This window comes from Canis lupus, chromosome 13, assembly GCF_048164855.1.
Source record: "Canis lupus baileyi chromosome 13, mCanLup2.hap1, whole genome shotgun sequence".
NCBI classification, from domain to species: domain Eukaryota; kingdom Metazoa; phylum Chordata; class Mammalia; order Carnivora; family Canidae; genus Canis; species Canis lupus.
In genome coordinates, this window is record NC_132850.1 from 7,328,485 (window position 1) to 7,355,257 (window position 26,773).

The following is a 26,773-nucleotide window of genomic DNA, read 5'->3' on the forward strand; positions in this document are numbered from 1 at the left end:
TATCCAAATAACACAGGCATGAAGAGACTATTCACCAAAATATTAATGATGCCTATATATATGTCAAGTTTATGGATGATCTTTTCAATACTGCCTACTGAAAAAACATGTTATTAAAGAACTCAGAAGTCAGCTAAAATAAAAAAGGTAAGTGCTGATTCTACAACTTAAGAAGAAAATTAGAGAGAAGAGGGCTACTTTAACATCTTGTTTGTTTATTTAACTGAAAAATAAACATCACTTAATAAGAACCCTGAATGACCATTAAGGAATCTTCTAGATAAACAACCCTTAACCTAAGACTGGTTTTATAAGCCAATGAAGTTATTATTAGGTCCTTTTACCACCATGCAATTACCTTATTTGAACAATGATTCAACTTGCACCGGATCCCAGACACCACCACAAAAGAACACTGGCAGTGTTACTGGCTTCTCCAATTTACAAAGTCAGGATACAATTCTGGAACGAGAAGAAACAAGCAGTGATAAGACAACTACCCAAACCTTGCAAATTGTATCATGAAATATAGATGCTTGAAATCTCTAAGCAAAAACTCCACTTTAACCCTCAACTTCACTCCAGTGGACAGAGGCTTCTCTCTCAAAGCATATTGACCTTAGGATCTTCTGTCTCACACTTTTTTATCCATCGAACTCCCTACAGTAAAGCTGCAGAATGGAAAGCTAAAACCTTCCTCTTATAACCTGATACTCTCACTGGCAATATTTCAGGTGCTACGGTTTGCATTATGCAAGACTAATTCACAAACTCCATAATTTAACCTGGACAATTACTTCAGAAGAATCAGAGATCTGAAACAAACAAACAAACAAAAAAATGTAACTGAGGTATGCTGAACTGAATTCAACAGACACATTTCAAGTTAAAACAACTCCCCAACTTCAATCCCTCAAGACACTAAATAATCCTTCTGATCCAGTTATTTAAATATTCTCAGACCTAAACACCACTAACATGGCTTTTCACCAAAGCTATGTAGTGTTATCCAAAACAAATAGGAACACAAAGTTCCAAGATCACCAAGTATGTAATGTCCTTACTGCTAGCTCGTTAAAGCTGTACCATTCATTCATATTGCTCTACAGTAGGACGATACCCAAGATTCAAATAGTATCAAGATGCGGTTTTAACAATCTCTCTTCACTCATTTACTCAATTTACTCATTTACTCAATTAAGAACACCCATCTTAGCTTTCCCTGAAATCTGTGGTTTGCACATAGCTGAACCTTGCCCACCTAACCAGGAAAAGGATTGTATTTTCCTCAAGCTACGGTGTCCTGATACATGTGAACCATCAGCCTATGCCTCCTCTCCTCCCACCAAGCAAACGCCTACTCATTCCTCCAGGGATCTCCTTCCCTAGCAAGCTGTCCCTGTGCACACAGGCTGAGTTCAGGACTACTTCTTGATGTTGCCCTAGACACGTCTCTCCTTACACTCATTGTATCTACTAAGGTCAATTTCCCTCAAAGGACTGCAAACTCTATATACCTAATGCTGATATGTGTTTGCTAAGTAAATTGAAAACCCAAGCAATAAAATCTTGACCTATACCAAAGGTAATCAGGTAATCAACATTAGGAAGAGGCAATAAAAACCTACTCTTAAAACTAACAGGGTAAGACTATTTTATCCAGATAACATTAGTATTTGGTCAGACCCTATACCAAATTGATGACAGTGTTTACATTTACTTAGTTGATAAATAGTAAAAATATAGGACTTTCAAAATCTTTCCTGCAAAATATTTTTCCACATATTCTTAGAACATAACCTAGGTCACATCAACCCAAACTTTTTTCCGTGTTTCTCACTGTGGAGATGCAGGGGCTCATGTCAGCTGGACGAAGTCCCAATGACTACTCCAGGACTGAGAACCACTTATTCTACAATGTACTGTATTAAAGAAATGAACTATTCTGATACACCCATTCTTAGGATTCTAACCAGATAGCTAGGAAACACACACAAAACCTTCCATTTTACTACTCCATTAGATTTCTTTCCTATTAATTAATCTCCTCTTGGAGACTAGCAAAAATTTTATCACCCTACAAGTCTTCAATCTTCCATTGTTGCAATGGGTGAAGAAGCAAATCAGAGGATATAGCCCTTAGTTATTCTGTGACTGTAAGGAGACTCCTAAAGCCAAGTCAACCCTTCCACTAGTTCTTATGCACTCTCCCCAACTTGTCCTGCCTGTGTCATCTGGACAGTTATAGGCATACTTTTCAGCCTGTCTCCAAACCTCGGTTGGTCAAATACCAGATTATTAACAAGAATACCATGGCACTGCTGATAATATAGCTTTTCCCTTTCTACATAATTTCCCTTCTAACTGTCCACTTATTCAACAAAAAAATTTATTAAGTACCGACCACACTGCCAGGTACTATTCTAGACAATTGGTGGTTCACTAATTTAAAAATCTCTTGTGACGCCTGAGTGGCTCAGTGGTTGAGTGTCTGCAGTTGGCTCAGGGAATGATCCTGGGGTCCTAGGATTGAGTCCCACAACGGGCTCCCCACAAGGAGTCTGCTTCTCCCTCTGCCTGTGTCTCTGCGCCCCCCCCCCCATCTCTCTCATGAATAATCTCTTCATTCCTAGAGGTCATATTCTAGGGGGAGGATGAAAGTACAGAGACATGAGTGAACAGCTACGGCCTTGCAAGCCATCTTAAGGACTTTGGTTTTCTTCAGGAAATGTGAGCAGCCAATGGAGAGTTTTCAGTAGAAGAGTAACATGACCAAAATTATATTTTAGAAGGATCATTTCGGCTGCTGAGTGTAGAACAGATTTCAATGGGGCACAATCAGAAAAAAATGGTACATATTGCCCATAATAATCCAGGTAAAGGAAAGGAGTGGCTTAGACCACAATGTACCTCGGAATACTCCCACGTTTTAAATACTACCAGACCTTAAGTGACAACATAGCTCCTAAATATTCTAGGACCATAGCTTTTGTACCCCCCTATGGTTAAAGTTTTGAATTTTTTTTTTAAAGATTTCGTTTATTTATTCATGAGAGACACACAGAGAGGCAGAGACACAGGCAGAGGGAGAAGCAGACTCCCCACAGGGAGCCCAATGGGTACTCAATCCTAGGACCCCGGGATCACGCCCTGAACTGAATGAAGATGCGTTGCCCAACCACTAAGCCACCCAGGTATCCCATTGAATTTTTTATCTCACCTCAAGAACCCACAGTAATCTTTTCCTGAGATAAAGAACATGAGGAAAAGTCAAGAATGATGACCCTGCCTGCTCCTATGAACCTGAGTTCAAAGCTAGTTCTTTAAACCACCAAGCATAACTTGCTTGTAAAAGACTAATGTGTTATAGTGTCAACAGTAAGATACCCATAAAAGAGAATAAAAGAACAGTGTCTTCTATTCAAGTTAACCCAAAATATCCACCAAAAAAACAAAATTTAGAGGTGCCTGGGTGGCTCAGTCAGTTAAGCATCTGACTCTTTGTTTAGGCTCAAGTCACGATCTTGAGGTCCTGAGATCAAGCCGCGAGTCAAGCTCCACACTCAGCACAGTCTGACTGTCCATCTCTTCCCTCTGCTCCTCATCCTGCACACACTCCCTCTCTCAAATAAATAAAATCTTAAAAAAAAAATTTTTTTTCAACCATAGCTACTTCCATTGAAAAAAATACTAGGGATTGAGGAGATTATGACAGCAAGGCAAATAAACCTTTAGTGTTTTACCACAAAAAACTGTGCAATGTCTGTTCTAAGTCTCTTCCATGGCATCAACAGGAATCGACACTGAATCCAGAGCTGGTGAAATTACTACAAATGGCTTTGTGGAGAAAAAAATACTTCCAAATGAGTCGGTCACAAATACAGGGCCTTCTACATTAAGGGGTCAGCAAATGATGCACGCAGGCCAAATCTAGCCCAACCTATTTTTTTTTATTACCACCCATGAACTAAGAATTGTTTCTATAATTTTAAATGGTTGAAAAAAAATCAAAAGAGTATTTCAGAATGTGTGAATATTCTATGAAATTCCAAGTTCAGTATCTATGAATAGTTTTATTGGAACACAGCCATGTTCCTTCGTTTACAGATAGCTGCTTTCACACAACAGCAGAGTTGAGAGATTGCGAAAGAGACTGCATGTGGTCATCACTTTGCACTGCTACAGACTGCAGTGGTGCAGTTAAGCTCCATAGTTCAAGTACCATGCACTGTCATTTTATTACTATTTTTAAATTACCAGCATATGTCCGTATGTTAAAACAAGAAGCGAACTTTGAACATTACCCATTTAAAGAATAAGAAACAGTGTAGATTATTTTGTTAATGATTTAGGTGGCAAAATTCTATTATGAAAAAAATGAAACTGTGCCAAGAATGTTTATCAACATTACTTTTTTTTTTTTAGATTTTATTTATTTATTCATGAGACACAGAGAGAGAGAGAGAGAGAGAGAGAGAGAGAGAAAGGCAGAGGGAGAAGAGGCTCCACGCAGGGAGCCCGACACGGGATTCGATCCTGGATCTACAGGATCAGGCCCTGGGCTGAAGGCAGCGCTAAACCACTGACCCACCCGGGCTGCCCCCTCAACATTACCAAATTAAGTACTCATCACAATATGCACAGCTAACAGGATTCTTTTAAAAAAAAAAAAAAGTTTTATTTATTTATTCATAGAGAGAGAGAGAGAGAGAGAGAGAGAGAGGCAGAGACACAGGCAGAGGGAGAAGCGGGCTCCATGTAGAGAGCCCGACATGGGACTCGACCCAGGGTCTCCAGGATCACGTCCTGGGCTGCAGGCGGCACCAAACCACTGCGCCACCAGGGCTGCCCTATCTAACAGGATTCTGTTAGAAAAAATTAGAAAACTTAAAACAGAGTATCTCATCACAACAGAAAATCTTCATAAAAACAAATAGAGGGATCCCTGGGTGGCGCAGCGGTTTGGCGCCTGCCTTTGGCCCAGGGCACGATCCTGGAGACCCGGGATCGAATCCCACATCAGGCTCCCGGTGCATGGAGCCTGCTTCTCCCTCTGCCTATGTGTCTCTGCCTCTCTCTGTGACTATCATAAATAAAAAAAAATTAAAAAGAAAAAAAAAAAAACAAATAGAAACGAAGCTGCAACCAAACTAAGTTTCTGAGTGGTTCATTTGTTAGCTTAATAAGAAAGCCATGTATTTACAGTGAGTTGATTAAATGTTTGTGGCAGCCAAAGAAAAGCGTACAGAGAAAATGAATTTAAGACTATTAGCCTCTTGGGATCCCTGGGTAGCGCAGCGGTTTGGCGCCTGCCTTTGACCCAGGGCACGATCCTGCAGACCAGGCATCAAATCCCACATCGGGCTCCCGGTGCATGGAGCCCGCTTCTCCCTCTGCCTGTGTCTCTGCCTCTCTCTCTCTCTCTCTCTGACTGTCTGTCTCTATGATAGAGAGTGACTATCATAAATAAATAAAAATTTATTTAAAAAAAAAAAAAAGACTATTAGCCTCTTGACTGGAAAACTTGAGGACAATGAGAGCAACATCAGTAATCAATTAAAAAATAAGGCAGGGGCACCCCAGTGGTGCAGTCATCCGACTCTTGGTTTCAGCTCAGGTGTCAGCTCAGGTTGTGACCTCAGGGGTCATGATCTCAAAGTCATGAGATCAAGTTCCCATTGGGCTCTGTGCACAGCAGGGAGTCTGCTTGAGATGATCTCTCCCTCCCACTTGTGCACTCTATCAAATAAATGTATCTTTAAAAAAAAAAAAGCAGATGAGCAACCACGGACATGAATGGAACAGGAAAAACTAACAGCAAAAGGAAATGCACATCACTGTATCCTAGATGTTAAACTTGTTTCCCACAGGGGTGTGGGTTAACAATTCTGAAACTATTATACATGCATACTGGAATTAATAAGTAAACGGATAGCAGATGGGAAGAGCCAAATCTCTCAATGTTGGGAGTGGGGAGCCAGAGACAAAAAAGAAAGGCTAGAATGTAGAATGGTCCAGGTGGTCCTGGATTAGAAATGGATATACCAGTATAAGCTCCTGTTTAGCCTAATACAAATGGATACACACGGATACCTCAGACATATTTACAGATCTCTCTATACGTATATGAAATGTCTTGATATACACATATTTCCTGTATGTATATACACACACATCTCCTTGCTTTGTCAGCTGAGAAGACCTATAAACAGTAACATTCCAGTAGCAATAAGCACACCCAGCACCCACACACTTTGACTTGTAATAACATTCTCCAAAAAAAGAAACCAAACCTCTTCGGAGAAATGACTGATTCTAGGGCTGGGGCAAGGAATACATTGGATAAACCTGAGTATCCTGCAGTGCCAGAAAGGAAGTACAAAAAACAAACATACAAAAACCACCACAATGAAGGGAATATGTCAAAAGGACCCTCCTGTCCAAATGAAAGAGTTCTCAAGAGCCAAAAAAAAAAAAAGTACAAAATGTAGTAATGGATAACCTGAAGTATAAAACATCTATGAATCTATACTGTTATAAATGGAGACCAATTTCCCATGCAGAAGAATCCCAAATAATTTATGTATATACTCCACCCTCCAGAAGGTAGACCAGAAGTAGAATGTCTAGTCTAGTGGTTCCCTTCCAAAAAGTACAGTATGGAGGTGAAGGAGTCACTTAACCTGGAAAAACCTAGCCAGGTGATCAAAGTTAATTAACATCAACAATAAATCATGCTGATAATATGTATTCCTTGATATGATGTGATGAAATGATACCTTATTACCCTCTGTGGTCTTTCTCACTAAAATGCGTAACACCAGTCTTTTCAAGACAAGAATCCCACTTGAAGATGTTCTAACCGGCACTCCTCAAAACTGTCAAGGTCATCAAAAATAAGAAAAGTCCGAAAAGGTGTCACAGCCAAGAAGAATCTAAGGAGACATGACAACTAAATGTATATCCTAGACAGGATCCTAGAACAGAAAAGGAGTATTAGGTAAAAACTAAGAAAATGTGAATAAAACAAGGACTTTAGGGATCCCTGGGTGGCGCAGCGGTTTGGCGCCTGCCTTTGGCCTAGGGCACGATCCTGGAGACCCGGGATCGATTCCCACGTCGGGCTCCCGGTGCATGGAGCCTGCTTCTCTCTGCCTGTGTCTCTGCCTCTCTTTCTCTCTCTGTGACTATCATAAATAAATAAAAATTTAAAAAAAAAAAAAAAAACAAGGACTTTAGAGAAAAAAAAAAGAATACATCAACATTGGTTCATGAGCTGGGACCAATATACCATACTAATATGTTCACAGGAGAAATGGGTATGGGGGTATTCACAGGAACATTTCATATTTTCTCAGATTTTCTGTAAATCTGAAACCACTCAACAACAGAACATTTGTTAAAAGGTGGGGGGTGGGTGGGTGATGATTTTCAGTGGTGTTCCTTGGCTCTTGATTCAACAGATACGACAGATATATTGCATAGCTGTTTAGTGGGGAAGTCAATGCTGGGTTTAAAATGAAAAAAAAAAAAAAGAAAAAAAAAAGAGAAAAAAAAAAGAAAAAAAAAGAAAAAGAAAAAAAGAAAAAAAGAAAAAATAAAATGAAGAGTTAGCCTCTATGAATAGTCATGTGGATCGTTAGGTGAGAATCTTTCAAATGTTCTAATCTTTCAATTAGAACACTAATACAACCTGAACTTGAATCTGCTAAGATGTGTCACAAATGATGGTGGTAAGAATGTGTAGGGCTTAATTGGATAGAGCTTGTGAAAATGTAAGGTGTTGTTGGGCCACCTGAGTGGCTCGGTCAGTTGGGCAGCTGCCTTTGGCTCAGGTCATGGTCTCAGGATCCTGGGATCAACCGCTGTATTGCGCTCCCTGCAAAGCAGGGAGTGTGCTTCTTCCTCTCCCCCTACTCATATGTTCTCACTCTCAAATAAATAATTAAATGAAGGAAGGAAGGAAGGAAAGAAGGGAGGGAGGGAATGTAAGGTGTTTCAAACATATGGTTATTCACTGTACTATTCATCAGCAGGAACTCTGCCAAGAACTTAATCACATGTTGAGCCAGTATTATCAAGACTGACCTTCAGTTACTGTCAATTCACTTTTGTAGACTTAACCATCATCAGTTCTGTGGATTTTTGTCAGAAATAGAAAGTGCATCCTCATTTGTACTACCAAACAGCAGTTCAACAGCTTAGCAGCAAAATTAATTATTGCAGTTTTTTAATCTGAAAATTTTCTGAAGAACATTATTTTTTTTTTTAATATTTTACTTATTTATTCATGAGAGACAGAGAGAGAGTGAGGCAGAGACACAGGCAGAGGGAGAAACAGGCTCCACACAGGGAGCCCAACGTGGGACACGATCCTGGGACTCCAGGATCACCCCCTGGGCCGAAGGCACTGAGCCATCCAGGCTCCCCACCCTTAAACATTATTAATGAATACTGAAAGGCTTTAGAAATTAGCTTTTTTTTTTTAGAGTTGATAATGTTTCCTAATGATTTCAATAAAAAAATATAAAGCAAAAGAGCACTTTTAGGAAAAACAGACTATGGCAAATTTTAACACTAAACACTGTTTGAACCTCAGGTAATGTCAAGTTACTTTATTCACTACCTGTACTGTCAAAGCTAACACAAGCAATGAGATCGCTGTTCCCACAAAAATTTGAAATACGTATGGGCAGCCCGGGTGGCTCAGCGGTTTAGCGCCGCCTTCAGCCCAAGACGTGATCCTGGAGACCAGGGATCCAGTCCCACGTCAGGCTCCCTACATGGAGCCAGCTTCTCCCTCTGCCTGTGTCTCTGCCTGCCTCTCTCTCTCTCTCTCTCTCTCTGTCTCTCATGAATAAATAAAATATTTTTTAAAAATTTGAAAGATGTATTTTCTTTTAAGATTTTATTTATTTATTCATGAGAGACAGAGAGAAAGAGAGAGGCAGAAACAGACACAGGAGAAGCAGGCTCCATGCAGGAAGCCCAATGCAGGACTCAATCCTCGGACTCCAGGATCATGCCCTGGGCCAAAGGCAGGGGCCAAACCGCTGAGCCACCCAGGGATCCCCGAAAGACGTATTTTCTTAATTCAAACTACACTTCCAGCATATTTTCAATCTTAATGGAAGTGCAAAATAAATCTCCATCTTTCAAAATCTATCTAACTGTGCAACTGAGACTCTTCTATCTAGGAGTGCCTGGCTGGCCCAGTCAGTGGTGTGTGTGGCTCTCAATCTTGGTTGGGGCTGTGAGTTTGAGCACCACGTTGGGTGTGATTACTTAAAAAAAAAAAAGAAAAAAAGAAAAAGAAAAAACTTCCATCTAATCTTCCATTGGAAAGGATTAGTCTGCAGTGTAATGGTACCCAAAAAGGCAAATATCAAGAAATGAACCTAACAGAATTCTTTAAATGCCTTCCAAGTGATGAATGTGCTCAAATAAACCATATGCTCAAAAAAATCATGTGCTCATGGATTAATATTAAAATATTCAGCAGTATCAGTCTGTGTGAAGGCATTTCAAAGATGACATATGTCATCTTTGACAATCGCACTACAGAATTCAGCTAATATTAACAGATGAACATTTGCCATCCATTTTGATAGAAAAAGCTAACTCTGAACCCCAGTGATGTGAAATGTTATCCTCCAAAGTGAATTCCACTCTTGTAACACACTTGCCTTACAAAAACTGTATTCAACTATTACATTTTGCATTCTGCCAATAAAACATTTGTTTCCTAGGGACACCTGGCTGGCTCAGTCATAGAGTATGCTACTCTTTTTTTTTCTTTTTAAAGATTTTATTTATTTATTCATGAGATACACAGAGAGAGGGAGAGAGAGGCAAAGATACAGCCAGAGGGAGAAGCAGGCTCCATGCAGGGAGCCTGACAGGGGACTCGATCCCGGGACTCCAGGATCACGCCCTGGGCTGAAGGAGGCGCTAAACTGCTGAGCCACCCAGGGATCCCCAAGTACGCTACTCTTAATCTCACTGTACTGACTTCAAGCCCCACGTTTGGCGTAGAGAGATTACTTAGCAAGATTTTTAAAAACTCTTTTTAAGTATCTATCTTTAGGGCACCTGGATGGCTCAGTCAGTTAAGCATCTGCCTCCAGCTCAGGTCAAGTTCCCAGGCCGCACAGAGCAGGGAGCCTGCTCCCCTGCCCCCAGGTTCTCTCTGTGTCAAATAAATAAAATCTATAAAAATAAGTAAGTAAACAATAATAAATACTTGTTTTCTTTATTGTTAAGTACCTATATAATAACCTCAGTTTTACCTCTTGGCCCCCAATTATCTGGATCTTTCGAGAAAAAGTCTGCCAACTCTGATTCTACATCATTCGCTTATTAACAAAGGTATTTAGTGCAAATGGCCATGTAGGAATAAACCCTTAATGAGCAGTAATTCTCAAAACTGTAGGTCTCAAATGGTAGAAATTGTCATTTTTTAATCCTTATGCCCAACTTGCAAGTCATCACTTCCTAAAAATTTAAACCTCTATTTCCTTGAAAACCAGTAGTCGTGTAAAATCTAGACTCTAGACTACATACTAACTTCTACAAATCAATAAACACTAAAAATTTCAATTGTTTAGGTTAAAAAAAAATAAAGATTACCTCATTAAATACTTACTGAATGCCTACCATATGCCAGGCAGTGTCCTAAGCACTACAGATACAATGACAAAGAAAGTCTGACCTCTCTGGTGGGGTGACACATAGAAACAAGTAACTGTATATTGCATATCAAACAATAAGTGTTAAAATAAAGTGGCTAAGAGGATGAACAAGGGGGCAGCCTGGGTGGCTCAGCGGTTTAGCGCCGCCTTCAGCCCGGGGTGTAATCCTGGAGACCTGGGATCAAGTCCCACGTCAGGCTCCCTGCGTGGAGCCTGCTTCTCCCTCTGCCTGTGTCTCTGCCACTCTGTCTCTCATGAATAAGTAATAAAATCTTAAAAAAAAAAAAAAAAGAAGATGAACAAGCAATTCAAAAAAGAGGAAACCTATACAACTGATATACATAGGAAAAGATTAATCTTCACTGTTGGAGAAAGGCCATCTAAAACTACAGTATTTTATACTCGTAAGAATAACAAAAATTTTTAAAGTCCAACAATATCATGTCATTAAGATTCATGGCAACAGAAATGTTTCTAATGGACTATATACTTGCATAATCTCTGTGGAGAATACTGTGATAGTATTTAATAAAGTTAAAGATATGCACATCCCAGGGCATCTGGCTGGTGAGTCAGGAGAGCATGAGCCTCTTGATCTAACAGTCATAAATTCAACCCCACACTGGGAGTAAAGCCTACTTAAAAAAGATGTGCACATCCTATGACCCAGCCATTGCACTTTTAGGTATAAACCCAAGGGAAACTCTCCCAAGCCAGCAGAAAATATAAACAAGATTATTTTTTAGAGCAATGGGGGTGGGGTGGCTCTGTCAGTTACCTGGAAGATTTTTCTTGGTTTCAGCTCAGGTCATGATCTCAAGTCTCAAGGGTCCTGAGGCAGGGCCCCACTTAGGGCTCTGAGCTCAGCAGGGAGTCTGCCTGAAGTATTTTTGGCAGCACTCTCTGAGCACCAACAGAAAAACAGATAAAGTGATCTATTCATACAATGAATACTACATACCAGTGAAAATGAAGAACAAATATACCGTAAAGAAATCCCACAAACACAAGCCTGAGCAGAAAGAGTTACAAATATTAATGGGTAATAAACAGCAACTTGGGGGGGGCGGGCATGCAGGTGGCTCAGATGGTTGAGCTTCTGCAGTCTGCTCAGGTCAGGTTGCTGCAGTCTTGGGGAGGAGTCCCGCATCCAGCTCCCTGCTCAGCAGGAGTCTGCCCCTCCTCCCTGCTTCTGCTCGCTGGCTCATTTGCTCTCACTCTCAATAAATAAATCAAATCTTTAAACAACTTATATGAAGCTTAAAATCACACAAAAATGGTACTGTCTTTTGTTTAGGAAAGCATACATACTTAAGAGAAATCTAGAAAAATGCACAGGTATCTTACAAACACCAAAATCAGGGATCCCTGGGTGGCTCAGCGGTTTAGCGCTGCCTTTGGACCAGGGTGTGATCGGGAGACCGGGGATTGAGTCCCACATTGGGCTCCCCACATGGAGCCTGCTTCTCCCTCTGCCTGTGTCTCTGCCTCTCTCTCTGTGTGTCTCTCATGAATAAATAAAATCTTTAAAAAAAAAAATCAGAAACATGGTTAGGAGGCATTAAACTGTGGTAGGAGAGCTTTATTTCATACATTTATTAAATTGATCTCTTAAATATAATATGAGTACTGCTTTTATTATTCTTTTGGATGTCTTCATAGTGCATGTTTTTTAAAGCAAGAAAAAAAGGTTTATACATTGCTAACCGCTGTGATTGTGCTCCCTTTTAGATTCCCTTTCCCAGTCTCTAGACAGGGGAAAAAAAAAATTCTCTAGGATAGGGACAGAAAAGTACATGCAGGGCAGCCCTGGTGGCGCAGCGGTTTAGCGCCGCCTGCAGCCCAGGGCGTGATCCTGGAGACCCTGGATCGAGTCCCACGTCAGGCTCTCTGCATGGAGCCTGGTTCTCCCTCTGCCTGTGTCTCTGCCTCTCTCTCTCTCTCTGTGTCTCTATGAATAAATAAATAAAATTTAAAAAAAAAAAAAAAAAAAAGAAAAGTACATGCATTCCCAGGTACCTCAAAAACTTCTTGGTCAAACACATTCAGATTTTTGCAAACACTTCTAAAGACTGAATAGGATTCATAAAGCAATTCTCTTAGGGTCAAATCAAAGAAACAACTCCTTATTGAACGATAAGCACCTATCGGTTGAATACAGCATATCAAAATAAGAGCCTTGCAAACACAAGACTAACATGGATTAGCATCGTGACTCCACTTCTCTGCAGGCTTGATAAGATGTATAATCTTAATTTCCTCATCTCTAAAGAGTAGATACACTAATTTTATAATCTAATGTAAAATTAAATGAACTGACATATGTAAACCACATTGCACACGGTACTCTAAAAGGTTAGTTGGGGGGGGGGATCCAGAAAATTGGGAGAGGCTATCCCCCCAGCAAAGTGTTTACATAATCACCAAACAACAAATCAAATCCATAAAGGTAACCATTTCCAGAATCATCTTCAAAAAACTAAGCCAAGGGCAGCCCCAATGGCACAGCGGTTTAGCGTCGCCTGCAGCCCAGGGCGTGATCCTGGAGACCTGGGATCGAGTCCCACGTCGGGCTCCCTACATGGAGCCTGCTTCTCCCTTTGCCTGTGTGTGTCTCTCTCGCTCTCATGAACAAATATTTTTTTAAAGAAATTTATAATAAAAGTCAAGGAAAGTTTGCTTTTTAAGAATTTTTTAAGTAATCTCCACACCCACTGTGGGGCTTGAACTCATGAACCCGAGATTAAGAGCTGCATGCTCTACCGACTAAGCCAGCCAGGCACCCCAAGAAAAAGTAAGTTTTTGGGTTTCTTGTTTTTTAGACAGAGAGAGTATGCATGCACACTGCTGAGCAGGAAGAGGGGCAGAGGGAGAGACAGAGAACTCCAAGCAGCCTCCAAGCTCAGTGCATGGGGGAGCCCCACTGGGGACTTGATGGCATGACCCCGAGACTGACCTGAGCCGAAATCAAGAGTCGGACACTTAACTGACTGAACTACTCAGGTGCCTGATAAAATGAGTTTTCAACAGGAAAAAGGAGTATTTTCAACAGGAAACTAGATTACTCAAGAGTTACTATAGGAAAAGCCAAGTTTTGCATACATAATACTTTATGATGGGAGACATGCAACAAAAAGTGTGTATCCAGGATTTATGTATTTGAACAATGGTTTCTCATTCACTAAAAGGAGTAAAGGAAGGAGGATGACCAATCCAGAAGACAAAGCCTGTATCCCTATAGCTTTGCAGTGATATTTAATACCCAACAAGGAAACCAAAGATTCTCTCCTCAGAAACCCTTTATTTCTTGTTGGCAGCTCTCAGATTAGTTACTAGAATAAGATAAGCAGAGAAGAGCAAGTCAAAATCCCAGCTGAATAACAGTGTACACAAAGTTACAGTTTATGTATACTCTAACACATAAATCTTATTTTCCAAATAGCCACAGCAATAATTCAGATGACAACTTTGAAACTAAGTTATCTTTTACTACATTCCTGGTTCATGTATGCAAATATAACTCAATGATGAGAGCGGGTATTAGGTTTTATCAGGAAGTTGGCACTTTGAATGAACCATGTTAAATAATTTTTCAGTAAAAAAAATAAAAATAAAAATTGGGCGCCTGGGTGGCTCAGTCAGTTAAGCATCTGCTTTTGGCTTAGGTCATGATCCCAGGGTCCTGGGATCAAGCCCCGATTTAGGCTCCCAGCTCAGCAAGAAGTCTGCTTCTCTTTCCCTCTGCCCTCTGCTCTCTCTCTCAAATAAATAATCTTTAAAGAATTAAAAAAAAAAAAAAAAAAAACCAAACGCCTTCAAGGTACCTGGGTGGCTCAGCTGGTTAAGCCTCTGACACTTGATTTCAACTCAGGTCAAGATTTCAGGGTGGTGAGATCAAGTCCCACCTTGATCTCTGTGCTCAGTGGGGAATCTGCAACATTCTCTCTCCTTCTCCCTGCTCCTGTGGGTGCTCTCTCCCACACTCTCGCCCTCTCTCAAATAAACAAATCTTAAAAAAAAAAAACTTCACTAAGTTTCATTCTCCAAAAGAGATGTTCAAAAATACAAAAAAATAGTCATAATTAGTATGACAAAGCATTTGCAACAGTTAAACGACGCTTTTTTTAAAGATTTTATTTATTGGAGTGTGCGCAGGCCCGACCGCGGATGCAGAGCAGAGAGAGGACAGACTCCATGCTGAGCACAGAGCCCAACTCAGGACTCGATCTCACTACCCTGAGGTCACAACCTGAGCTGAAATAGGAAGCTCAACCAACTGAGTCACCCAGGCAGGTGACCCAAATGACCCTCTTAAGTATCATTCATCCAGTAAATTTCAAAGCAATGGCTTCTGAGCCAAGAGTCCTATTGGTTGAGAGATTATTCACTGAAATGGCTAAACTCAAATGGAGTTTAAAACACCTACATCTGAGAATTTCTAGTGTGCTCAACCAACACTGTTTACTCAACTGTCAAAACAGCACTAGAGATCACTGGTTCCATTCATGCCTAAACTTGTAGGAGACAGGATTTTCATCACTTTTACACATCCAAACCATTTAATAACCACTTTATAATAAAAGAAATGACAGTATGGGACTATATTAAGTTTCATAAGATATTGAACTGCACAATTTTTCTCATATTCTTTATATTCATGTCAAATACGTATATTAAGTCTCTCAAAGGAAGGAAGGTATACTTTCATTTCAAAAATGAAAACATACAAAAAACTAGGCAAATATTATCAATTCTGAAATACATCTTGTCATTCTATTTGCAGCAAGGTGAATCAGTCACAAAGTCTGTCAGCTGAATTCAAGCCTATTATTTCTAAGAGTTAAATAACTTCACATATAATAAGCATGACAGTAACAAAATGGAGATTTTTATCTGAGGACTCTTTTTTTTTTTTAACAATTTTTAAATTTTATTTGACAGAGAGATGGAGCACATGTGGCAGGGGGAGAAGCAGGCAGAGGGAGAGGGAGAAGCAGGCTCCCCTAACAACAGGGGACTCGAGGTTCAGGCTCAATCCCAGGACCCTGGGACCTGAGCCAAAGGAAGATACCTACCGGAGCCACCCAGGGCCCTTCTGAGGACTCTGTTTTATTTTACTGACCCATCTACTCCCTGGACTCTTACTCTGAGCAGTACAGCACCGCGGCGAGGAGGGAGGTTTAGAGCAGATCCAGGTTCAAATCCTCTCTTCCTAGGCTATCCCATGCGCCTCAGCTTCATAATTTGTAAAACAAAAGGCTCTTCACTAACCTCCTGAGGTACAGGCTTAAATGAGACAACACATGTGAAGTGCTTAACTAAGCACTTACTTTGAAAAAAAATTCAATCTATAAATATGCTTCTTCAATATTTAAACTGACCTTACATTACATCTAAGTTTGCTCAAGATATTTTACACCTGTTGGACCAGCATATTATTAACAGCATCCTCTCTCTCAGTGGTGTTCCTGGTTCAAAAAATAAAATTATGTGGTCACAATGCTAATTTGACAAAAATAAATCTAACTCAAGACAAACATCATCACTAAATCAGAGGAAAAGCAAACTATTTCAGCTAAAAAATGGTACCCAAAACCTCTCCATCCAAGCAAGCACTTATAAATTAAATGACAATCACATTCTAGTCTGTAAATTTTACCTCTCTCCCTTAAAAGGGAATCAAAAACAAATATCGAACTCTAGCTAATGATCTGCATGTTGAAGTGTTTAGGTGTGAAATGTACTGATATCTGAAACTTACTTTAAAATGCTTCAAAAATGTGGGGCACCTGGCTGGCTGTGGAGCATGTGACTCTTGATCTCAGGGTTGTGAGGTCAAGCCCTACATTGGGCTTGGAGCCTACTTAAGGGGGAAAAAAGCTTCAAAAATGTAAGATGAAAAATAAGCTAAAGACCTGAGTTGACATTTCTCTAAAAATATACAAATAGCCACAAGCACATAATAGCCATTCTAACAGGGATCCCTGGGTGGCGCAGCAGTTTAGCGTCTGCCTTTGGCCCAGGGTGCGATCCTGGAGACCCGGGATCGAATCCCACGTCGGGCTCCCGGTGCATGGAGCCTGCTTCTCCCTCTGCCTGTGTCTCTGCCTCTCTCTCTCTCTCTGTGACTATCAAAAATAAGTAAAAAAATTTTAAAAAAAGAAAAAAAAAAATAGCCATTCTAATAGGTTTTAACAGTTACCATTAAACATTACATACACACAGAAAGTAAGTGTTGCGAAGGATGTGGGAAAATTGGGAATGGAGATTTCTATCTCCATCTGAAATTGAACAGATACACTCCCAAGCCTTAAGCAACTTACTCCAGGGTCTCAGCTAAAAAAAAAAAAAAAAAAAAGGCTTCTGAAGAGGAAGCAAGGACTTCCATTTCTCATCACATTCTTCTGATAACCAAGGCCTCTAGGCACCAAAGATCATATACAACCATGAGCATGCCCTATTGATTTAGCACTGTAGCTGAAAATATTTTGCTGAAAAAGGAACAGAAAACATTCTCTATCAAACAAGTTTCATGATACGTGTATCCTTCAATGTTAAGTAGCCTCCATAGCAAAAAAGGAAGAGAATAAGGCAATAAGATATTCCTTCCTCATCCTATATTGTCATTCAAAGTGGCACCACATTCAAGGCCACTTTAATCCCCTACCATGGCTGGTTGAATGGTCAAACAACTCATACTTGAAGGTAAAATGTCCAGCAAAAATTTATGTAACTAATAATCCTGAAACAAAGGAAGAGAACAGGTAAGCTAAATTCTATGCTATGAACAAAGGAAAAGTACTTACCATTAAAGCCATTAACATATCATCTTCTATATTTTCCAAGAAAACAAGATTATCACAAATACACTGTTGTAATTTAAGTCCTTCTAAACAGAGCAATGTTTTAAGGATTCAGCTTTCATAAATAAACCAAAGCGGTTTGTCTCTACTTCCTCCATGGCTCCTTACTAACTTTACTATTTAGAAATACCTTCATCCAACACCCAAGGGAAAAAAAATCACATGTACAACAAACCAAAACAGTAGAAATCTCTTCTATGTACCCAAACTGCTTACACTGGCCTAAACAGATGGCATTATGGGAAACTTTTACTTTCTACCTTACGTATTTCTGCAATGTCTTTTTTTTTTTTTCAACCAGCACCATCTGTGAGCAAGGAAACAAAACTTTTAAAGACCTGCCCAAAAGGGTTTTTACGGGTTGTGCCTTATTTAACTAAATCGTGGGGTAGGGGCAGGAAGGCGTTAGGGAACTCAGTGGTGTTTTAAGTTTTTAAAAATGAAACGTCAGGGTGCCTGGTGGGCTCAGTCAGTAGAGCATCTGATTCTTCTTGACCTTGGGGTCATGAGTTTGAGCCCCACACCAGGTGTAGAGATTACTTTGAAAACAAAGGGATCCCTGGGTGTCTCAGCAGTTTGGCGCCTGCCTTTGGCTCAGGATGTGATCCTGGAGTCCCAGGATCGGGCTGCTTGCATGGAGTCTGCTTCTCCCTCTGTCTGTGTCCCTGCCTCTCTCTATCCCTTCCCCAACCCCAGGTCTCTCATGAATAAATGAATAAAATCTTTATTAATTAATTAATTTCAGGGCACCTAACTAGCTCAGTCAGTAGAGCAAGGGACTCTTAATCTCAGGGTCATTCGTTCAAGCTCCACGCTGGGCATGGGCTTAATTTAAAAAATACATGTCTTTAAAGATTTTTAAGTAAATAACTAAAATTTTTATTTTACATATATATTTATATATATTAAGCAGAACCCCAAAGTAAAAAAATTATCAGTATAGAACTGCTCTTGAGTGAACTGGGGTCCTCCCAGCTCAGCCTCTTCCCTCAATAGTTCCTGAGGCACCCGCCTCACTCCAAATAAGATTTTAAAATCTCCTGTCCAATCTATACTCGGCTAAATTTACTAAAAACAATCATCACAAAAAAAAAAAAAAAAATCATCACAACCTACTTATACAGTTATCTCAGTTTTACAGAACAGCCTTTAGAGAACGGCTTTTGAAAACAAATTTTTATCAATCAACTTCATAATTCACTTACAAAAGAGGTACACATTTTAAGTTTGGTCAGTTTTGACAAAATATACTGTGAAACACTACCCCAACCAAAATATGGAGTATTTCAGAGGCACCTGGGGGGTGGGGGGCTCAGTCAGTTAAGCGATTGACGCTTGATCTCAGCTCAGGTCTTGCTCTCAAGGTACTGGAGTTCAAGCCCTGCATTCAACTTTAAATACACACACAGACACAAACACAGACACACACACACACACACACACACAAAGGGCCGGATGGCTCAGTGGTTGAGCATCTGCCTTTGGCACAGATCATGATCCCGAGGTCCTGGGATGGAGTCTGCATTGGGCTCCCCACAGGGAGCCTGCTTCTCCTTCTGCTGATGTCTCTCATGAATTAAAAACCTTTATAAATATATGTGTGTGTGTGTGTGTGTGTGTGTGTATACACACACAATGTGTGTGTGTGTGTGTGTATATATATACACATTCCTATCACCCCAGAGAGTACCTTCCCGCTCCTTTGTAATCTCACCTATCCCCAAACAAATCATTTTCAACTGGTAGCTTAACAGAATCTGAGTAAATCAGAACTTGATAGTGGGAGCACTTCCAGAGACAGCCAACCAGTCAGCATATCTCTTCCAGTATTAATTCATCCTTTATTTATTCACTAAACCTCTTCTATGTAACAGAGAAAATCCTAGGTATGGGGATTCAGCAATGAATCAAACAAATCCCTGCTTTACTCTCTAAAGAGGTGAAGACACAGCGGATTAAAAACGTCCCACAGGAGGGCCTAGGTGGCTCAGTCAGTTGAGCATTCGACTCTTGATTTCAGCTCAGGTCTTGCTCTCAGGGTCTTAGGTTGAGCTGCATGTTGGGCTCTGTACTCAGCACTAAGTCTGCTTGTCCCTCTCCCTTTTGAGAGAGAGAGAGAGAGAAAGAGCACAAGCAGGGGGAGGGGCAGAGGGAGAGGAAGAAGCAGACTACCAACTGAGCAGGGAGCCCAATGTAGGGGGGCTCAATCCTGAGACTCCGGGATCTTGACCTGAGCCGAAGGCAGACACTTAACTGAGCCAGCCAGAAACCCCTTAAATCTTTTTCTTTTTTAAGATTTTTTTATTAATTTATTCATGAGACACAGAGAGAGACAGAGAGTCAGAGACATACGCAGAGGGAGAGGCAGGCTCCATGCAGGGAGCCCAGATGCGGACCTTGATCCCGGGTCTCCAGGATCACGCCCTGAGCTGAAGGCAGGCGTGCAACCGCTGAGCCACCCAGGTGTCCCAAAACCCCTTAAACCTTAAAAAATAAAAAAATAATGTCCCACAGGAATAATGTGGGAGGCGGGAGGGGTTGATAAGAGGAGTACCCCACAGATAGGGTGGTAAAGAAAGGCCTTGTTCAAGACATTTCCCAATGTGATACAAGCATACATAGGACCATCAAAACTACCAAACCTAAAAAAATGGTTCAGCAACTTGACTCCTTAATGGCTAAGCAGTAAGAACTTAAGAGTAAGAGCACCTGGGCTAAGTGTCTGCTGTCAGCTCAGGTCATGATTCTGAAGCCCCAGATCAAGCCTGTGTTGGATTCCAGGTCCAGCAAGGAGTCTGCTTCTCCCTCTCCCCGCGCTCATGCTCATTCTCTTACTCTCTCAAATAAATAAAATCTTAAAAAAAAAAAAAGCAAACTTAAGAGTACACAAAGCATCACTTTATTATAACTGAAACTAATTTATCTTAAGAAATTTACCCAATTTTTTCTTCTGGGCAACCCCAATCTGGCACCTGACCAACTTCCTCAATCTCTTTTAATTTTTTTTTTCCCAATAGCCCACAGTCTGGTAGATAAAGGTATTAGTCAAGACTGTAGGACACATCCTTTAGACACACTGGGACCATCTTCTCTGAAGGCCTACCATAATGGAGCCCTAGAGTGGAAAAATCTGGGTAGCTTTAGAAAGCAGTCTCATCTCTTAGACGGCCTCTATCAATTATTTATCCTGTCTTTATAATTAAAATAGAGGAAAAAAATTGAGGAGTCATTCCTCAAAAAAGAAAAGAAAAGAAAAGAAAAGAAAAGAAAAGAAAAGAGAAAAGAGAAAAGAGAAAAGAAAGAAAAGAAAAGAAAAGAAAAGAAAAGAAAAGAAAAGAAAGAAAAGAAAAGAAAAGAAAAAAGAAAAGAAAAACGCTCACACACAATTACTGAAAGCAAAGCAATGGACTTCACACAGGCATATTAAACACACACTCAACTTTGGTTCTTAAGCCTGAAGACAAGCACCAAAAGTCTTCTAATTAGACATTCAACAATTTCTCTTTGCTTGGCCTTCTATGTTCTGAAACAAGCCCAGCTATGCAGTTACAACATTCCAGATGCTAAAAAGCAAATCAGGAAAAACAAAAATGAGGACACTGTACAGACACCAACTAAAAGGCATGGGCAGGGGGTCAGATTAAAGCCTTTATGCTTTATAAAAGCCCTTGGGTTCAGAAACAAAATAATTCAATGTTTTGGGCTTATTTCTCTCACTGGTCTGCAAAAAATAAGGCAACAAGGCAGAAAACAATCTCTAATGGTGATATAATGTTAAGACAGAAAACAGACTTTAAGCGAGGGCATTAGAGACCCATATCATATACCTAGAAAAGAGACACCATATTAAATTGCCTGCAGACATGTAATTTAAAGGTGTAAAATAATATCAAGTGACTCTGTTCCACGTCAGGGATACATGTCAGGCCGTAGTGAGGTCTCTGACAAACTGGAAAGGACATGCCCAACCATAAAAGATGGCTGCAGATGAGGCAGAAACACAGGTCTGAGGCTGCCAAAACTGATTTTTCAAAAGTAGCCTGAATCTAAATTTTACATAAAATCTCCTTGTTTCTTAAATGCTGACAACTAATTCAAATTCACAATGCTGTGTGTATTCCGGGCTCCTGACCTGAGCTGAAGGCTGACACTTAACTGAGCCACCCAGAAACCCCTTAAATCTTAAAAAATAAAAAAATAATGTTCCACAGTAATAATGTGGGAGTCAGGAGGGGTTGATGAGAGGAGTACCCCACAGATAGAGTGGTAAAGAAAGGCCTTGTTCAAGACATTGAACAAGATGTTTGTATCAAAATACATCTGGAGACTGGATTTAGTCCACAAGCCTTCAGTTTTCAACCTCTGCTGTAAAAACAAAAATACACCTTTCTTTCAGTGGTACAGCTCTACCTCTGGGGTACAAAGTACACCTTATGTTTCCATTCACACATTAAGATGTAAAAATATAATACAAGAAATAAGAATATACATGTGAGGGATCCCTGGGTGGCTCAGTGGTTCAGCGCCTGCCTTTGGCCCAGGGCATGATCCTGGAGTCCAGGATCGAGTCCCATGTCCGGCTCCCGGCATGGAGCCTGCTTCTCCCTCTGCCTATGTCTATCATAAATAAAATCTTTAAAAAAAAAAAAGAATATACATCTGAAACCCCTGATGGAAGAAAAGCAAGATGATGGTCTTGCTCTTCATATACTAAGGTACTCCATTTGCACCACTTAAAATACTAAGTTTCTTCCAGTAGAAAAAAACATTCAGAAATGGACTTTCATGATACTGAGCTAATGTCTGACTTCTTCAATATGTGCATCAGCCTGTAACTTGCAGACTAAAAGATCTATGGCACAGCATCTAAACTTGATTTTTAAAAAAGTTCCCATTAAAGACTAAGAAATGTGGTGCCTGGCTGACTCAGTTCTTGGAGTAACTCTTGATCTAGAGGTTGTGAGATTAACCCCACGTGGGGTGTAGAGCTTACCTAAAAAAAAAAAAAAAGATGAAGGAAAGCAATCTTTTAGAAAGGGTACCCACGACTCAACTCTGATAAGCCATGGGCAACTATTTTTTTATGGGTTATAAACCCGCATTACAAGCTCTAGAACACTGGTTCTTAAATTCTGAGACTAGGGCAGCCCAGGGGGCTTGGAGGTTTAGCGCTGCCTTCAGCCCAGGGCATGATCCTGGAGTCCCCAGCAGTCCCTGCACGGAGCCAGCTTCTTCCTCTGCCTGTGTCTCTGCGCCTCTCTCTCTCTCTCTCTCTCTCTGTCTTTCATGAATAAATAAAATCTTAAAAAAAAAAAAATTCTGAGACTAATGAAATTAATTGAAGTTATCAAACCTTTGAGAAAATGCAGTCGCTCACAAAAATTTTAGTTTCATGGGCTCCCTATAGTCCATGGACTACAGATTAAGAATGGCCTGATCCGGGATCCCTGGGTGGCGCAGCGGTTTAGCACCTGCCTTTGGCCCAGGGCGCGATCCTGGAGACCCGGGATCGAATCCCACGTTGGGCTCCCGGTGCATGGAGCCTGCTTCTCCCTCTGCCTGTGTCTCTGCCTCTCTCTCTCTCTGTGTGACTATCATAAATAAATAAAAATTAAAAAAAAAAAAAAGAATGGCCTGATCCCAAGAATATTAAACCTACATCGTCTCCAAACACCCCACTTCTTCCCACCAATACACAGGCAACTACCAAAACCGGTCTGGACCAGTACGGCAGTCTCTTAAATGATATCCTCCATAATCCATCCTCCATACCTCTGCAAAAGTAATCTTTTTTAAAGATTTTTATTTATTTGAGAACAGAGAGAGAGAGCACACGCACAAGTGGAAAGGGAGGAACAAAGGGAAACACAGACTCCCCACTGAGCAGGGAGCCCAATGCTGTGGTGATGATGATGCTGCTGCGATGCAGGACTCGATGTGAGATTTGATCTAAGGATCCCAAGATCATAACCTAAGCCAATAGCAGATGCTCAAGGCACTCAGGTGCCCCAAGGGTTATTTTAAAATATAAATCAGAAGGCTTCAATGGCTTCCCCCAAACCACCTTACCTGTCCAGCTGTTGTCACCACTCTCCTCACTGTGTCAGCTACTTTGGGCCTCTTTTCAGTTCTGAAAGCACACAATTCTCCCCACCTTCTTGCTGTTCCCTCCATATGGAATGTGCTTTCCTACAAAACTGTCATCATGCCCAAAAGACCTTCTCTGACCAACCTTAGGTCTCCCTTGTTAGTGTCTACTAGAGTCCCTGCTTGATATTCCCTTATCACTTTTCTCAATTTGTCATTTATTTTACCGGTTGTATCTTCCCCTACTCTACTAGAAGTTCTCCAAATGCAAGACCCCTTGGGTCTCACAACCCCCCCACCACGTACTCCCAGAGCCTAGTGCAGGAGCCAGGCGGTAGAGCATGTTCTCAGGCACTGATTGCTGAATCAATCAGCCAAATACTGAACTGACTCAACTTAAATGTTTATAGGATGAGTGTGTGAAGCAATCCATCAAAATCTAACATTTGGGGAAAAAAAAAAATCTAACATTTGAGAGAACAGCGTTAACCACTTTGCCTTCAATTCGGGAGGTCATTGCGCCCGAGAAATAGGCTAGCATCTTGAGATTCTTAGTGGTTGAGACTATCCGTTCAAAATAAATAAGTAAACAATAGTTGTTTGTCTTCTGCTCCCTCTCTGCCAGCAGTATCTCTCCCCACCTGGGTGCTAATCTCCACAATATTCCAAGCTTCCTCCTTCCAACTTCTCGGGACAAAACAGGACACTCTTTTTGTAATCCATTATTTCACTGGCTAAGCCAAATTCAAAGGATGCCTGTAACTTGGTGTTAACGCTAATGAATATGCTAAAGAACTACTGTCGATACTGTTACCACTATCACCACCACCAGGAAAACGGGACTGTATGTACATCTGCAGAACTAGAAATCAGTCTTTCCAAAACCGGAGACCCGTCACTGGTGTCAAAAGGGTTAAAGAACGAGGCGACAGGCCTGCATTGGACATCAAAGATTTTTAGTGGAACAGTTTTCTTCTGGAAACTTCAATACACCTTTTACAAGATGCAACCAAGCCCAAATGGTTGCAGAATAAATCCGTTTCTGATATTGCTGAAGTGTGCGCCTTGGTTCACAAAACATTAATTCCCAGCAAAGAGCAAACTGAGCTCGATTTGTTCCACAGGTTGCTCAAGGGCAGGAACCGTTTCTGACTCCTTGTAACAGGCTTCTGCTCAATGATACATCAAGCCGTCCAGATAACCGAACAGACAATATTTCCACATAAAAAAAAAAGGCGGGGGGGGGGGATCCGAAAGGAAAAAAATGGGAAAAGGAAAAGCGGGTATACAGTATTTCCACATTTAAAAAAAAAGGGGGGAGCATCGAAAAGGAAAAAAAGGAAATACAAATGCGGGTGTTAATACCTGCCTTTGCACTCTGGGCCCACAATCTACATACCCTACACGCGGGGATGATAGTAACAATGCACCCTAATCCATGTCAGGTAACGAGCTAAGGAGTTTTCAGTTTTATCTCCGTTAATCCTCGCAGTAACGCTCTAAAGTTGCCACGGCTACTTACCGCTCTTTTGCAGGTAAGGAAACTGAGGCACCCGGAAGCGAAGAAGCCCCTCGACCTAAAATCAAAAGCTTAACGGAGCCAAAACCTGAACCCGGGCAAGCTGGCCCCGCCATCCGCCTTTCTGTTCTGCCCCCAGAAGCTTCCCTGGCTCTCGCCCGCCAAGGCTCTGCCGCACCCGGAGGCTCCCCTTCCGATCCAATGAACCCCCCCCCCACTCCCCACCCCCGTAGACACCCTACGACCACCGACCGCTTCGCACTCCCGGGCACCGGCGCTGCTCGCCTGCTCCTGCCGTCAGGCTCCACCCCCTGAGATTTAGAAAGGCGACCAGAAGAGCTGACTTAAAAAAAAAAAAAAAAAAAAAGTTGCTGAGATGCAAAGGGAGGCAAAAGAAAAAAGAAAAATTGCCTCCTACAGCCACAACACACGCGCGCCGGCGACCCCCTGGAAGGCAAGTCGGCCTCACCTCCAACCCGAGAGGGCTGAGATAGGAGTGGGCGCACAGATGTTCCAGCGGCAGATTGGATTTGGACTATGCCTCCTCTGGCCGCAAGCAGGGAAGGAGGACTAACATTCACCGAGTGCCAGCCACATGCGCCCTAGAAGACAGAACCAGGCCAATGGAGACGGGGCGGGGGGGGGGGGGGGAGGAGGAGGGGGAGTTGCATTCAGAGTTCCGGGAAAAGGAGAAATTCAAAGAATGGGGTTCCTGCGACTAAAGGGGGAGATGGAAGAGGTGGAGGCCTCAGGCTTGCAGCTTAAGGGGGGGAGGGGGAGAGAGAAAAGGCGGCCCCGGAGCGTCGGGAGCTAGGCCGGAGCGAGGGGAAACCCTGAAGGGCGGGGAGGGGGAGGAGCCGGAGAGGGAGCGGGGCCAGCTCGGAGGAGGCCTGGGGGCAGCGGCGCAGCAGCGGCCCCGCGCCGGGCCCGCCCGGGACCCCGACCCAGCCGCCGCGGAGAGAGGGTAAAACACGCCACCGCCGGAGCCGGGGGAGCTGCCCTGATCCCCATCACGGGCCCCCACTCACCGGGCCCGCCGCAGCGATCGCAGCAGCAGCCTCGCAACGGCACAACCGGCCCGAATCTCGCCCCCGCCCGACAGCGCGCCCCGCGTCCCCGCTCTCCGACGGCGGCAGCGGCGGCGTCGCCCCCGCTGACTCCTGGGAAATGTAGTGCCCGGCCCGCCCGCTGCTAGCCCAGCCGGCGGTGCGCCGAACTACGTTTCCCACAAGGCGAGGCGAGCGTTGGGCCCGCCGCTTTGCGTCACGCGCAGGGTTGTCGGCAGTCACGTGGGGCGCTGCGTCGCCATCCCCTCCCCCCGCCTGGGTGGCCTGGGGAAGAAGGAGGGAGGTGAACGGAAGGGGCGGGGGCGTTGCTGACGCCACTGCCCCCACCATTTTGGACTCGGCTTGGAGGGAGGGCCAGAGCCCCACCCGCCGGCGGCCGCCGTTCGTCGTCGCCGAGGCCCTGGGCGGGGAGGCCGCGAGGCGGGCCGCCGCGCTCGCTTGGTGACCTTGGGCGACGCGTCTCCGCTGCGGGAGCCTCGGGGTCCCCGCTCCGGCGGGCGGCCCGCAGTCCCCACGCCGCGGAGTTGTTGCGAGAGTCCGACAAAG

General features: G+C 42.4%; 1 protein-coding gene across 4 annotated transcripts in view; it reads right to left on the minus strand.

The window, feature by feature from the left end:
* THRAP3 (thyroid hormone receptor associated protein 3) overlaps positions 1–26,326 on the minus strand; it is a 66,896-nt gene extending 40,570 nt beyond the window's left edge. The window contains exons 1-4 of one of the 4 annotated variants that reach the window (XM_072771925.1): positions 26,189–26,295; positions 25,630–25,762; positions 25,413–25,503; positions 359–462 (exon numbers count right to left, since the gene is read on the minus strand). The gene's annotated coding sequence lies outside the window, so the exon portion shown is untranslated. Of the gene's footprint in view, positions 1–358; positions 463–25,412; positions 25,504–25,629; positions 25,763–26,188 lie in introns of all 4 variants that reach the window. The other 3 variants (XM_072771926.1, XM_072771924.1, XM_072771927.1) reach the window with 3 other exon arrangements.
* Between the last annotated feature and the right edge of the window lie 447 nt (positions 26,327–26,773).